At 35.2% G+C, this 16,953-nt stretch overlaps 1 long non-coding RNA gene across 1 annotated transcript; it reads left to right on the forward strand.

Annotated features, from left to right (window-relative positions):
- Positions 1-6,620: 6,620 nt before the first annotated feature.
- On the forward strand, positions 6,621-12,051 carry LOC127647998 (uncharacterized). Its single transcript, XR_007971121.1, has 4 exons — positions 6,621-6,759; positions 6,866-6,952; positions 9,204-9,453; positions 10,121-12,051. It is a non-coding gene; the product is annotated as an uncharacterized LOC127647998 (long non-coding RNA).
- The last annotated feature ends 4,902 nt before the right edge of the window (positions 12,052-16,953 follow it).

Below are 16,953 nucleotides of genomic sequence, written 5' to 3' on the forward strand. Positions count from 1 at the left end.
TCCTTGCCTCTTAGAGGGATGGTGCTTATGAATAATTTAACATGACAGGTGCACAAACATGCATTTGCTTGGAAACTTGGGACTTCGAACTTGGGGATTTTTTTTTTTTTTTTGCAATCAGATTTCATTAGTTGTAAGGTTGTAAGTGTTGTAAGAAACCTGCGACCAAGTATGAAACAAAGTTGACATGTTCAACGCTTATTGAAGGAGATTTAATTAAATGAGGCATCAGCGGACACCTTTGAAGAAGGCAAGAGACACTTATGAATTCAACATTTGTTACCGCTTATTGATGTAGAGGAGCAGTACTAGATTCAATGGCCTGGAGCCATCGAGGCTGGAGAAAGTCTGGCAGGATGTTCAAGGCACTGTACTGATTTGCAGATCATGGCAAATAAAGAGAAGGGAGCTTAGATTGCACTGACTTGATCAGATTACACTTATTTAGGAGGCTTAAATACCAGCCATTGGAGGCATGTGGGCCATAGAAGGAATAGAATTTAAATGGTTGAGTAATACAGGAGAAGTGCATGAGCAGCCATAATGGGGATCAGGAAATATTTATATATTTTTTATCATTTGTGAAGCAATGTCAGGATACATTGCATGTGCATATGTACAACTTCATTTAAAGTGGTGATTTGTAGTGATGGGGAGTTGACTCCAAATGAGTCATTCATCATGTGCATTTGAGTTAGAGATAATGTGCTTGCGCGCAACACACGTGTGACAGATTTTGAAACTTTTAGAAGTTTGTGTAGTATTACATCAATGCAAGGGACAGTGGTTTGAGAAGTGGATTCTCCCAATTTGTCTAGTTTCTAATAGCAATTAAATTATTTCCAACTCAAATTGTTATTTGATATTTTCCCTCTTAAAATTGAATGACATTCTAACCAGTCATTTTAAGGTAGTGTTATGCAATCTTCACAGGGCCATTACCAGAACATGGGATAGGAAGCAATATTAACTTACAGGTAAACTAGTGATATTTTATCAAAGCAACAACCACACCAATATATCTTAAGTAAACCCTCTGCTGTTTAATCCATTGTAGGTCAAGAATGTTGAGTTGAGAAAGCTGCCATTTTTAAATTTTCACCATAAAATTGAAGTACCATACTGTACATCCGTTTAAAAACAATGGTCCAAGACTTCCGGTCTGGTGCTAAAGCAGTATGGTTGCGTAAGTGGTGAGCTCCCTTAAAGTAGGTACGTATAATACACCCTGCTAAACTCGAGACAAATCAAAATAAATGTCATAAATGTTAATGATGAGCGAGGGAAACAAGACAAAGACTAAAACAAACCCCCCAAAACAAGGTAAAGACATTAATCGAGCAGAGGAAGACAATATGCAAGAGACAGCAGAAGATAGCGACCGGAACGTTGATTCACTTCGCACATGTTTGGATACTATAAGTAAGCGATTCAAGACTTTCAAAAAGAACTTACAATTGAATTCAAGATGTTCCAAGACGATCTCAAAAGTTAAATGAAAAGCAAATTTGTGTAATTCAAGGAAGATGTTAACCATAAGTTAGTGGCAACAACGAAAGAGATACAGGAACAGAATGCCAAAGTTGAAGAAATTCGGATACAAATTGAAGAAATTGAATGTTGGAGCTCAGAGGCAAACAAAATAATGCAGGACACAATCAGAGTAGATAAAATGATGGCAGATAAACTGAATGACCTGGTGGTGAGGTCTAGAAGGAGCAACCAACGAAACTATGGCATACCAGAGGATACAGAGAACGAGTTGACCGCAGAGTTTGTTGAACAATCTCTCCATGATGAACTAGAGATAGACGCAGACGTCCAAATTCAAAGACCCCACAGAGTCCTGCCGCCGAAGCCAAGACCAAATGCGCCACCGAGATCAAATGCCATCAATTTTCTGCAATACAAGGTAAAAGAGATGCTCCTGAGAAAATCATGGGAAAAGAGAGCGATTAAAATCGGTGAGCGACAGATCTTTTTTGATCGTGATTATCCTGTAGCAGTGGTGCAACAATGGAAGCCATATGCTGACATAAAAAAGATCCTGAAAGATGCAAGTATTGGTTTTCAGACTCCTTTTACAAAGATGCGTATCTACTGGAATAAAGGGTGTTAAAAACCTACATCACTTCAAGAGAGCGCAAAAGAGGCTATGAGGTAGATGAGCCAGCTAGCAATGTTACTGGTGGTTTGGTGCTTCTTGAACGAATCCAGGTATCGAAAATCGCATCTTGGCAATGCACAGAAGAGGCTATGAGGCAGGGACACAGAAGCAAGAAAGCGGGCAAAAAACGATTGCAAGAATTTCAGCATAGGAGTCCAGCAGGGTCAACCAGTAAATCATTGTTCTATAATATTGCTGTAGAAATGGAGGGTACCTGCATATGTGGAGGGGACCTCAATGTGGTCTTAGATTATGATTTGGACACAACCAGTCTCAAGAGATATAGGAAACATTTAACAAAATTAGTCAATAATATTTGTGGGGAATTGGGGCTATTCGACGTATGGAGGGCTACTCAAACTATGGAAAGAGATTTCAGTGATTTCTCAGGCACACACTCTGTCAATTCAAGAATAGATTACTTTTTCACACAAAAGAAAAACAGATATAGGATACAGGATTGCCAAATTGGAGTAGCAGATATTTCTGACCATAGTGCTTACTACCTGAATGTCTATTTAAATAAGGAAAAGAGAGAGACATGTAGTAAGGGTTAATGCTCTCTAACAGATAGATTCACACTAGAGAGAGGAACGAGACAGGAGAGTTGTCTAAGCCCTTCTCTGTTTGGAGTGTAGGAGTAATTATAACTAAAAAATTGTCTAAATTATACAGGGCCAACAATGAAAACATAAACCGAAATATAAAGGGAGATATTGAGAGGTGGTCAACTTACCTTTTAGATTTCAGTGATAGAATAAGAGCTGTGAAAATGAATATCCAACCACATCTGTTGTATTTGTTTCAAGCCCTTCCAGTGGATATTCCACAAAACCAATTTAGTATCTGGAACAAACCGATCTAGAGGTTCATATGGGATAGAAAAAGACCTAGAATAAGGTATACCACACTTCAACTACGTAAAGATAAGGGTGGAATGGCCCTTCCGAATCTACAGGAATATTTCTACAGTCCAGTTTTGTCCAATCCTTTGCTGGTGTAACACTCAATATACAGCCAAATGGAAAGATATAGAGACACGTATTGAAACCCTCCAAATTCAAAGTCTCATGAGGGAGAAAAACATACCTGAACAAATTAAAGATAAAATCAGCCCAATAAAACATTCACTCTAAAAATATGGTTCTCAATCTATAAGCAATTTAAACTGGGAAAGGAACTTGGACTTCTGAAATGGATTGCATTTTATAGAGAGTTTAAACCGTGAATAAATGATTCAACATTTAAACAATGGATTGAAAAGGGGATAACAGCAGTTTGCATGGTCACTCATCAGGGAGAAAAGAGAAGTTTCCAAGATTGAAACATTTAGTCTTGGAAGCCAGTATTTGTTTAGATACATAGAACTAAGGGATTGTTATATGAAAGAAATCTGAATTACAAACTACCAAGGAATCCATCCATTAAATAATCTGATGGTGGGTGCATATAGAAGCTTCAAAAACATGAGAATGTTATCTTCTCTGTTCACCAATTTAATGGAATCAAGGCCTTATTCAACTTTATATATCAAGGCAAAATGGGAAAAATAACTGAAATTCGAAATAACAGAAAAGGTATGGTATGTCATGCGGAAAATGCACAAAACAACTACAAACTATCAAAGATGGAGCAAATTTGCTTGGAAGAGCCAGACTCATTATTATATCACACCCAAGATTAAAAGTAGGCAACTTGCTAAACAACATGGTTGTTGGAGGCAGTGCAGCCATATAGAAGCAGACCACACACACATTTTTTGGAGTTGTAAGAAATAGCAACATTTCTGGGATGATATAATGTAACAGGGTAAAAGGGGAAGGAGGGGGTGAGAACCGGATGCAGCATCAGAGTAATATTTAATTAAAAAAAAACACACAAACATAAACACATACAGGGCAGCTACATGTAGCTCTCTCTCTCCTGAACCGCCACCTCCAGTGGCCTTGATTAGCCTGATTAGGGGCTGGGCGTGTGTCATCACGGCATGGCCCCGCCCTCCTCCTTGCCACATATACATTCAACTCTGTGTGAGGTGTTGGGAGATGTAATTCCCAAAAACTGTATTGTCTTAAATCTTGGAAACATTATAGGAATAGTACTAAGAAGGGATCAATACCTGGTTCAGATACTTCTAGTGGCTGGAAAAAAAAACATTACTAGGAATTTGCTTAAGACTGACTCCCCTGCTCATAATCAGTGGTTTGATTTTAAAGAGGCAATTTCAACAATGGAAATGTTAACTTACAGACTAAAAACAAAGGAAGAGAGTTTTAAAAAAGATGGTTAAATTGCTAATATACAACGAAAATAAAGACAAGAAGAATTTAAAAGAATAGATTGAATATGTATACTCCCCCACAGGCTCTGTTAAAAATTACATTTGTATTAATTAATTTTTTCTTGTTGTTTGTGTGTTTTGTTGTTTTACTCTTGTATGCCTTTTCTGTATCTGTCAACAAAATATATGTATGCGTGTATGTATTATCTTTTTTAATTTTTTTATGATTTTTATTTTGAATCAATGAAAAGTAAAAAAAAGTTATAAAAAAATGATAATTATAAATAATTATTTTTTACAATTGATTACATCTCCAAAATATGCCTATTAATTGTTATTGAAGTGAATCGAGCAAGAAAATATGTGCGCTTTGTTTTTCCATCGGCATGGAAGCCATCTAGACGAAAGTAATCATCTCCCATCCCACTAACGTGTTTGGTGTTTGGATTTGGGTAGGAGAAACTGATTAGCAGTTACAGAACAACTTCAATTTTTTGGACACAATAAGCTCTGGATTGAGTGCGCTATATACGAGTGAAAATTAAAATATGATTTTGATAATTCCATTGATTTTCAGCTCATGCCTGAAAAGCGACCTGGTCTGGAAAAACAAGCCCAAAATAAGCCACTTGCCTCACCAAAATAAGTGAAAATAAGCATATAAATGTTTTGCTGTGTGGTGGATTTATCAGCATAGAAATCACAACCATACATTTAATTACAAGTCAAGTATAAATTTAATTTCAGATCTGCTTCTCAGTCAAAACCTGGCAGCATCAAATCTGTATGAACGCATCACATCTAACAATAATTCAGACATGGAAACAACTGAGAAAAATACTTTTTACCTGTAATAATGTAATAAAATCTTGTATCTGGATTATCCATGCATGTATATGTAGTAATTATAGATAGTTATTAAAAAAGGTATTAATTCAGAGAATGTGACATCCATAATGAGCATCAAAGAAATGTGTGATGCAGCAGTTTTCTTCAGGATCAAAGCACATGTTTAATTTTTTCGGGCAATATGAAATGATGTAGTTCCTAAAATGTACTGTGATAAACCCTTTGGCCATGAAAACATTATCTGAAAAAATTAACAGTTATAACCAGTTACCAGCATTTAAAAATAACGTTGTCACCTCTGAACAATTGAAAATCACCTTGTTCCCATTTTTGGTTACATTCTGCTAAAAATGTTGTTCATTTTCAGTTTTCGTTACTTGCACCATTTTTAGTCCCTGTTTATAACTATATTTTCAGTATTTACAAATATATATTTTGGATTTACATTTATATAGTTGGATTTATAACTTTATATTTGGAATTATAACTATATACTCAGATTTAAAATATTATTTGCAGATTTATAACTATATTTTCTGATTTAAATATATACAGTATATTCAAATGTACTGCTATATATTCAAGATTAACAATTATTTGTTCAGATTTATAATTTTATATTCTGATTCATCACTATATTTTAGGATTTATATTTATTTGTTCTGATTTATATTATTATATATTCAGAGTTATATATTCCTATATTTACTATATATTTTATATACTGTATATATAAGTACTTCATACTTCAAATATAGCGTTACTGCAATTTTGCTCCAGTTTCTCTCTTCTTCTGTTTTTTTTTTTTTTTGTTTTTTGAGTAAAGCTAAGCAAACTAAATGATCTTATTTCTTGTCTTGTAGGTTCTCGTTTTAAGGAGGCCAGTTGGTTTAGATCTCTCAGAGTTTACACCTGAAGAACTTAATGGAAGCTAATGGGTTTGATGCAGACCTGTCTCACCTACTTTAACTGAAACAACTTTCTGTATGCCAAGAGACTGAGAAAATATGAAGGAAATGATTGTTCTACAGAGTATTTACTACCTCTGTAACATAGCCCATGCATTGTGTATATACTGGGTTGTACCATTTGATTTCATTTGTATTGCACATTTAATATATTGTAACACCAAATACAACTCATTCTGTAAACTATAAAAGTGTCATCTGTGGAAATCTGTCTAAATGATCTATTCATAATCAAACAACTCATGCCAAAAAAACAGGTTTCACTGACATGCTACAAAATGACTGTGCATTTTCTCAGAGGACAGGCTGGAAAAACTGGTCTTGCAGTAATAGGGGGAAGTATTTATATGTAAGAGTCCGCCTGGGCGTGTGTCAGTCCAGCCCTGTCAACAAAACAAGATCATTTCGGTACATGAATTTACTTTACTGAAATGGATTTTAAGAATTATTTTTAAAAGGTGGAAAGAGGACAACCACATACAAAGGAGCAGGAGGTAAACAATACTAGAGAATCAGAGAAGTGTTGAATGTATTTTGTTTGTTTGGTGCTCTTTTTTGTGACAGCACTGTGATTTAGGATTTTTAATTTTCTGCCTAAAGCAATTTCATGAAAAAAGATCAGTGGGGGACTGAAAGAAAGAAAGAAGAAAAAAGACAAATCTGAAATTCTGAAGGCACTTGGACAAGGTAAGTTGAATTGAAAAGGCATTTCTCTGGTAATTGGAGTAATTTGAAATGTATCCATCACCTGCAGCTTTGTCCTTGGGTAAATTATTTGATTGGAACTGAATTTTCACTTTTCAAATGTTATTTGTAGTAAAAGTGTCCTCGCAATTGTTATAAAAGATTTTACTTTTTTATTGAAAGGAGGTTCCACGATGTTGGTTTCTGGCCCACATCATTAAAAAAAGGAGACTAGGAAAAATGTCTAATTTCTTTTAATGATTTTGTTGGTTCCCCCAATTTCTCAGCTCAACACAATCACATTCCTCTCACAAATATAAAATAACAAATACATGTTGTACCTTTTTAGTCATCGCCAAATGTGAAAATTGGCTAGCACTTTCAACGCATTCCTCACAAATATGTCACTCATCATACCTGTTTGAGTCATCATCGAATGGCAAGTGGAAAAATAGGCGAGCACCGTCGTATTTGCCTATTGTCATTGAAGGTTAAAAAAAATAAAAATAAATTCCAGCTTTACTTCGGCATTCTCCAGGGTGCAATGTGTGTCAACAGAGTTCAGATTAATAGTATGTGATCCATAGAGCATCGATCCATTTCCATATCAGTTAATAACAATGAATTTAGTTGGTTTCCCCCGATTTCTCAGCTCAACACAATCACATTCCTCTCACAAATATACAATAACAAATACTTGTTGTACCTTTTTAGTCATCGCCAAATGTCAAAATTGGCTAGCACTTTCATGTTTGTAGGTAATTTATAGTGTTCAAGGCAAATGTCAAGGTTAAAACAACATTCCAACTTAGGTGTAGTAAAGAATCTACAGAACGTGTCCTCCGCTACTTATTTGGTGAGAAGAAACTTTAAGCTGCTACATGTGAGTCCACGCTGATCTCACTGTGAATTCGGCAACAGGAGTTTGAAAGTTCTGCTGCTGGAATCGGTCTGTGTTTACCGAAATTCCAACTACTGGCCCTAGTGGGAAGTGTTGTTGAGGTGAAATGTCCACAGGGTGGCGCCATAAGACAGTTGCATTTTTAGTTGTAAATGGTGTAATACAGTCAACAGGTATACGTATTTTGTTAACCCAACTCCCTAACCCAAACCTCAACGCTAAACCTAACTGTCAGTGGAGTAGAAATTTATAATTACGCTCACCATTGTTTATGAACGTGATTACATTCTGATTTCTACGGGAACAGGGGCCATGTAGTGCAGTGACCGTTATTACTTCCTGGTTTTCATGGGACTTGAAACTGTCTCTTGGAGATTGATCAATAGCGCATCACAGAAATTTGGATTGATGCAAGAATGTTGGCAGAATGGGGCCGATTTCAGGGTACATGGACATTCGAAAGCAGCATATCGATGTACTATGTTATTATGTTTATACGTTTCAGGCCCATATCATTAAAAACAGATTACACAGTGAAAAATATTAGTCATTTTAATGATAAATGAATGTAAAAATGCTAATGAATTTTATTTGTACTGGAATAACTTAACTGTATAACCTTAACATATACATTAACACATTATACTTTTATTTATAGCTTGTAGGTGCATTATCAGAAGTCATGTGTGTGCCAACAATTTGTTCAGATTTTATTTTTGTTTCTTCTCATCTCTGTATTTGGTTATGTAGATTAGACTGTTTAGATGACATTTAGAGTTATTTTGCTAATGTTTATTGCATTATCGGTGTGTGATGTGCGTTAAACTGATTGATTTATCTTTGTATGAGGAACACTGTGCTACTGCTTCTTTTTTGCTTTATTTTTTATTGTATTTTTACAGAAAGTTATGGCAACCAGCTTAGCAAGCCAGTTTTTTTTTTTTTGTAAATGAAAAAAGATTTTTTTTTTGTTTGTATTTCACTCTATCTCTGAATTTGATACCAACGCTTTCCTCACAAATATGTCACTCATCATACCTGTTTGAGTCATCATCGAATGGCAAGCGTAAAAATAGGCGAGCACCGTCGTCTTTGCCTATTGTCTTTGAAGGTTAAAAAAAATAAAAAAATTCCAGCTTTACTTCGGCATTCTCCAGGGTGCAATGTGTGTCAACAGAGTTCAGATTAATCTTATGTGATCCATAGAGCATTGATCCATTTCCATATCAGTTAATAACAATGAAAGGATGGTCTCAGATACTGGAACATAATTAACATCGATTAATTCTCCTCAACCATGAGTCAGGACTTAACTGTCTCTCTCTCCTTCATTTGCTTTCTCTCTCCCTTCAGGTCTGATCGAGAAGACTGGCCATGGAGATGGATTACAAAGATCCGCCACCAAACTATGATGACGTTGTTACCCAGCAGCACACAAGCAACACTCAGCAGAGCCACTCTGCTGATAAGAAGCAGGGAGAGGGTGGATGTAAGCGATGCTGTATGAGTACTAAAAGATGTTTGATGAGTGCGGAGTGTGGCCGAGCTCTCAACATCGCCAGTGTGGTTGCCATGTGTGGGATGTGTATTCGAATGTTTGTCTGTAAGTTCCCAGGATGATACATTTACATGTTTTTCTATTGTATGTACTGTACAGTGGCCCCCAAGATGTTAGCACATGCACTAGTGAAAATTCAGTAATTATTTACTTACACTCGTGTATCCATACCTGTACAAAAGTACTTACTTAAGTATGTTGATGCTTCTTAACAATAAAAGTGAATAGGGACTTAAGCTGTCACTGCATTTGATGACAAAATATCTAACCAAGTGGCATTTATTTTCAAGAAATACAACAACATTTTACAAAAAGAAGTCAGGTCTAAATGATAAAGCGGTTTTATACTGTTTGGAAACTTTCTGGTTGTAAAACATATTTGAACATGTTCTTAGTTAAAGTGTTGAACTTCTTGTGGTTACTCTGCTTGGACAGCATGTGTGAACATGAGGACAGTTGGACAAGTAATTGCAAAAAATGTGTAAGAAAAAGTGTAGTTAGTTCTGAGAGTTTAGTTTGCAGATGCCACTTGGTTTGATCTTTTGTAATCTATGCAATAAAATTCAAAGTGTTCCTTAAGTCCCCAAATACTTAGTGGAGGCCCTATATTTGGAAATATAATGCGGTTAACTTTAGCTTTACTGTTATTTCAGATTATGGTAAAGTGACTGAAATGTTTGTCTTATATTCAGTTCTTTTCTTTCTTTTACAGAACAGATTTCCTGTGGATTGTTTCATCCTGATCTCTCATCCAGTGGTGGCCTTCTCAATTTAAGAAACAAAGACATTTGCTTTGTGCCCAAACCTAGTGAGCTGCCTATAAGAGTGCATTCAAGTCCTCTTGGGAAGTTTGTATTACAAAGTTGGAAATCGTCTGAAAGAATGGACCCGTTCACATACTAGCAAAGGCAGGCCACATATAATGATGCGAAATGTAGTTTTGTTGCAAACGCTTGTCTCTGCATAAACCATAAAATCTTATTTTCCTGCAAGATTTAAAGTTATTCTTCATTAACAGTACAAAAATGCATACAAACTAAACTGTAGAGTCAAAATTCACAAGCAAAACTGAATTCTTACCAATAAAATTTTTCTAAAATCCATTATTCTAAAATCAACACGCCCCCCAACTCGGAAATTAGGGGCTCGAAGAAAATCCTGAGTTCCCCACTCATAATCACCACTATGTGGTGCCGTTCATGTACGCTTTAACTCTTAAATACGATCATTCCGACTTGACTTGAACGCACCATAAGGAAACATTCATTATCAACATTTATGAGTCTTCCAACACGAAGGCTGTATTGCCCATGTATCTAAGGCAGTATTTTTTTAATCACTCACAGATAAAGAAATCCAAGAATGCACTGCAACTGAAATGTTCATAAAAATTGTCAGAGAGCATTGAGGGAAATGGTGATTATAAAGTATATTTATATATAATATTTGTATAAACTTGGCAGAAGTCTACTGACATATATTATTAGAATATAGTTCCATCTTATTAATAATCCCCCATTTAACCAAATATATTCACCAGTATATTGTTTTACATGTTATAATGCAGCATTGAGTCGTTAGCTTAGCAACATGCTAATCTCAAACTCTATTGGAATGAACTGTGAGTGTTAGTTAGAGTCTCTTCATTGAAGATCACCAGTTGGGTGGTGCACATAAGTGGCCAATGACAGTTGTTGCTTATGTGGAATGTTTTAAATCCCTTATGAGTTTAGATTTTGGTTTCGAATTTTAGAATGCTGCCTTAGATGGCAGTTGCATTCTTAGAGAGTAAACAATGAAGCAGATTGCTAGGTTTTTGCACAGAGCATGTTGTAATGGCCTTATTCCAGTTTAATGAAACTATTAATTCATATACTCTTTATTAATATTGCATGATGACAACAGTATTATTAGTTAGAACGTATACTCACACCAGTATTTCTATCTTTATTTAAAATGAATGTTAAATTGTGAACATGATCCAGAATGTACCATAAATGCATCCATTTAGAAATGCTCATTAGAAGAAAGCGTTTTCATAAAGTGGAATCAGTCATTTGATTGGATGTGGCATTCTGCAGAAAGTGGCTACTTTCTATTTATGTTTATCATTTATTTCTTCTACAACTTACTATTTTAAAGTAATATAATATTGAAATATGTTTATAGAGATGTGTTCCTAAAAATGAAATGACATTGAAGAGAAGGACGACAACACAAAGGTAGAATGCAGTAAATATGCCAACACAGATAGAAAGGACAGATCAAAGTCTTAGTTCCAAGCAAAACATGATTTTATGAAAATGTCTACTTACGGCATTATTTCTATTTTATTTTGCACAGCAGTCTATATGTATTTTAGGAGGTGGGGAAGACAATATTTAGTATATGTACTGTGTATCTGGAGCAGTGCTGGGTAGATTACTTATGAATTGTAATCATTACCAGATTACATTCCTAAAATTGTAATCAGTTACAAATTTCTCAGATTGCATTTTTACAATAATCTAATCTGATTGCTTTTGGATCATTTCTGACCTTCAGTAATTCTTGTTTATTTAATGTCACATGCATTTGTGTAGGATAAACTTGTACTGTTTTTACACAATGTTGCTTATATGCATTAAAGAAAACGTACTTAATGGATCATAATATGAGAACTGATTTGATTTTATGTGCGTGTATGAGTTGGTGTGTGTGCACTTCAAATGTTTTTACATTACAAATGCCATAAATGTGTGCCAAAATGCATAAAATGCCAAATATTTGAGAATCAACGGTACAAAAAAAAAAGAGATGACACTATAAATTTAGCTCAGTTGAGTAAATATGTAGAAAATATATAAACAAACAGGCTCAGGTTGTCATGCTGTTTTTTAGAATGACTAATGCAGTAACATTTATGAATTTAATATGAATAATAGGCTACGTCAAGATTTTAGGTTGGAATTGAATCAGGATGCTATTATCAGCATGTGCAGGTCTTGTAAATGGTCACCATTTCCTTTCAGATTATTTTAAGAATTTTTTAAGCACATTTTTAAATTCACTAGTTCATTTTAAATGGTCCAGTGTAACAATTTTCTATCTATCTAATCTCAATTACTATGATTTGCGTGATTATTTGGGATTTAGTGCGGTGGTTTTATGTCAGATGTATGGCTATAGCTACATCCAAAATATATTTTATAATGAATGCTTGCCAAATAAGACTGATCTCTAACAAGTTGATCTCAGGTGCATTCAATAAGAAATCAGATCTAGATCAGGTTTCGTGATAACGTGGGAAATTGTGCTATAAAAGAACTTACTCTTACATTTACACCAGCACGTATAATCCATATTAAGTGCTGTAGAACTGGAGCTGGCACGTCCAAAGATGCAAACTAAATCTGAAACTTCTACCTTATCTCCAGAAATTAGTTTGTTTGTTATTTGTTTGACATTCAGTTTCTTCCATCCGTGCTCTTTGGAACCGACAGTTTTACAAAGTTATCAGAGAATTATGGCTAAAAAATAAGCTCCTAGATGCATTCAATGACTAGCGCTTGTAAGGGACCATCTACAAATTCCACCCACAACACTAAAACTTCAGAGGTGTCCAAGGATTCATTCATTCATTCAATAAAAGTGTAAGTTATGCATACAATTTACAAGCTTTAGTGTAATATTTGTTTTTTAATAAGTGTTTAAGATAGGACATGCAAGGCAGTTGAATTGAACACTTTTACACCAGTGACGTGTGTGGTCTTTTCAGATAGTCTCTTATATACCATCAGTCAGTATTTAACTTTACCTGGCAAAGAGTTATTATACAGTCATAATGCATTTGTTTTGTTTAAATCAAAAAAGTTGGTCTCTTTACTCTAATGTGGGGTCACTGAACTCTGAGTGGGATGGATTTTGTCTATTGATAGTGTGAATATGTAAAAACTAGCCCCAGTCTCCCCTACTTAGTTAGTCAGCCAGCCCAAAAGATAGTATTAAAAGATATAAGTCGGTGGTGATAATTTAACAGAATTTTGTCAGGAAACAGTCAGTCCTTGGTCTTTGAGGATGTACATAACTGTATGAATATGCATTTATAATGGTAGATTAAACCCATCTGCCTCATAGCTGCACGTAAACAGTATTTAAAGACGGAGTACAATTAATACCCTCTAAGTTAAGTTGATCCAACTGGTAGGTTGTACCTTCTTAAGGAGTAAATATGTTGGCTCCCAAAATATATGATGAAATTTACGCTGAGCTGTTCAAAATAATCAAATCTATCTGATGTTAGCAAATGCGAATGAATGTGAAGTCTTTATTTAATAGATTTAATACAGACGGCATGTGTTTGCCCTTTGCAGTTTAATTAGATGCTAATTGTCTTAGAGAAATGTTCGTTTTTATTATTTTTCAATCATTAAGAGAGAATTATTTATGATGAGCATACGGGATTAAGATGACATGGTTGCCGCAGTGAATCTTTTATTTTTTTTGTTTCTATCTAATTATGCTCTGAATATTTGGTGTGTCATGAATCAAAGGTCAAGCATTTCTCTGGAACTCATCGTTATGCAGGTTTTACTCTGGCAGCTCTCTCACACACAATGGCCCATTTTTTAATACGCAAGAAACTGTGTGTAACACAAGATGTAATCAGACAGAAGCATTCAAGTACAGTGTTTTATCCCATGTTCTGAATCACAAACATCATACTGGAATCAGAATCCAGCTGAATAATAAAGGTAATCCAATGTTAATATCAGAAATACACAAGCAGATTTTCAGTGAACAAGGGACCAAATCACAGACACAAACCCAACAAAATGAAAAACACAAGGGAGACTTGACATACCCAAGAACAAGAAGAACAGATGGTATTATATACACTGAACAAAGCACAGCTGTAATAAAACAATAGCTATTGGAATAGTATCTTACTGAATACTGTGGATGTGCACCATATTCTGCCCAGGGTCAGTTGTTTAAAAAATGCGACCCCGGTAATGAATTATCCAGTGAGTTATGGTGTTTGGAAAGACAGAGCAGTATTAGCTCTTTGCCTACAATTGTTGCAGAAGTGTGAACAGAGAGCACAAAAACAAACTAATACTCAAAAACATAAACACATATTTTTGAATGGCCATCAATGGAGATGCCAAGGTATCTGCCGTAGCAGGTTGTAACTGGACCATGCTAACCAGCCGAACCCTAACCCCTTGGATGTGACTCATGGCTGTACGCTTAGAGATGACGATACACAGCGATTCTTGTAGAAACTCTTCTGCCTTTCAGCTTTGCACCCATGACATCTGCTAAGAGGAGAAAACTGGTGATGGATACATTTTTTATTCTATTGGTTTTTACTGTCTGTCTCAGATAGACCATCAATTCTTCACTGAATTCTTCTGAAGTCTTTACCTTTGCCATGAGGACTCACGGTATATGATTTTTGATTCTGTCTGTCAAGCAGGAGTCAGTGGAGGGTGAATCTTCTTTGTTCTACACATTGTCATGACCTGTAAGTCATCAGATGTGTTCCCAATCAGACAGTATTGGGCAATACTTGGAGTTGACTGGAAAGTGGAAAAGTGCAACTAAGAGCACAGGCAAGATATATGAATTGCTCATATATTATTACACAGATCCACAGGTGGTGGTAGATATTGATTTTAAGGAGTCTCAGTAGGTCAGTGCATTTGAATTTGGTGTGAGCATAAGATATCTTCTTCTAGACAGAGTCACATTGATGCCGTTCCACAAAAGAATGTCCCCTATGAAAGATTTATTTGATATACAGTGTCACAAATAAGTATTTGGACACCTTCTCTACACTTAAAAATGTTGGAATATTACTGCATTAGATAAATAATCAAGAAGCAATTATTTTAAAGGAAGATGGCATAAGCACTCTTCAAGTATTATAATTCACAAAAAGTAGTTTGTTAGTTTTTAATTATAAAACAATAGAATTTGGACACTTTCTGGTTGGCAAACGTTGTTCCTCAAACAAAGTGGACTTTTGGGGACCTTTGTGGTGCCTTTATGGTGTTTGTTTAAGTCCATTTGGAAATTGGTCACTATGAATTATCATTGTATGGAAGGTTTGGAATGACAGATGAGTAAATGACTTAAAATGACAAAAAGAAAAATCCTTTTCTGGCTTAAGCAAAATACTTTTTGGGACCTTTATGTACCTTTAAACTGCATAATTATCAGTTTAAAAAACTACTGCATAGATGGATGTATCAAAGAGTGTTAATGGGTTGAATACAGACAAAAAAATGGCTTTCGACTGCAGATGGCACGTGCGTGAATGGTTGCTTTAGAGTATTTGAGTAGATTTGATTCCTTTTGTAGACTAATTAAACAAAAAGAAATCACATGACATGTTCTTGTAAAATGTCCCTAAACGAATGATTGCTAATAACTCTGCACGGCGATGTGTTCATGTTGACTGATCTCAACTGACTGGATGGGAATTTGGAGGTTTTTACTCCACTAATGGTTAGGTTTAGGTTTGGGTTAGGGGGTACAGTTAATAAAATGTGCAATTCTTTTCACTGTATTACAGCCTGCCCTGCTAAAAAAAAACAACTTGTCTCACAACTCGCTTTTGGCGCCCCTCCATGGACATTTCACCTGGAAAAAGGAGCTCACACTTGCCTATACGCCCAACAACAGTTACTTCATTGGCCATTGGGGGCAGTGTTTCACATTTTGAAAAGCACAGACTTTTTAGCTGATAAAAAGTAAACCTACTACTTTGTGCAACAATGAACAACCAGGAAATATAGACATTATTTGGAATTCGTTGAGCAAAAAGTGTTTTAGAAAATAACTTAAAAAGTAATCATTGTAATAATCAGAATCCAATTTTGAGAAGTAATTTTTAGCGGATAATTTTTATTGAGTAACTTGTACAACACTGAACAGATAAAAGCTATAAAAAAACACTCCTTTTATGCTTCCAAAATTGAGTTTTCCTAACTGTACAAAACATCAGCTATTACACTAGTGAAATTAAGTCAAATTCTGTTTTTAATAATTTTTATCATTTTTCATTTAATTTAAAAATTTTACTCATACACAACGCCAATGTAAAATCCTTAAGTATAATTTCATTGTGCTTCTTGGTTAATTTTAGACAAACCTGGATATAGCAAATGCTTTTTACACAATTTAATTTATTTCCTATGGTTAAAACTACATTAAGGTACAATAAGGTTGATCTGTTTAAGCTTTTTTTATAGGTGTATGCAGTGGCATAACTAAAGGCAGTGCAGTGTGTGCAGCCAACGAAAGAGGATGATTGAAATGACTGCGGGCCTGACGGGTGATGAAAACAACGGGGGTCTGACAGGTACTTTGCACTGAGGCCCATAAGATCTAAGTTACGCCACTGGGTGTATGTCAGTAAGAGTAAACAAAATGAAGAGAAGGACAGCAGATATAGCATCCTTCTTCAATAAGAGTAGCAAGATAAAGCCAGCTTACTCTGAGGCATATGAGAATAACTGGTAAGGTGAACTAAAAAAGGTAAACCACCATGGTTAA

This window comes from Xyrauchen texanus, chromosome 8 (genome assembly GCF_025860055.1).
Source record: "Xyrauchen texanus isolate HMW12.3.18 chromosome 8, RBS_HiC_50CHRs, whole genome shotgun sequence".
Taxonomy (NCBI): Eukaryota; Metazoa; Chordata; class Actinopteri; order Cypriniformes; family Catostomidae; genus Xyrauchen; species Xyrauchen texanus.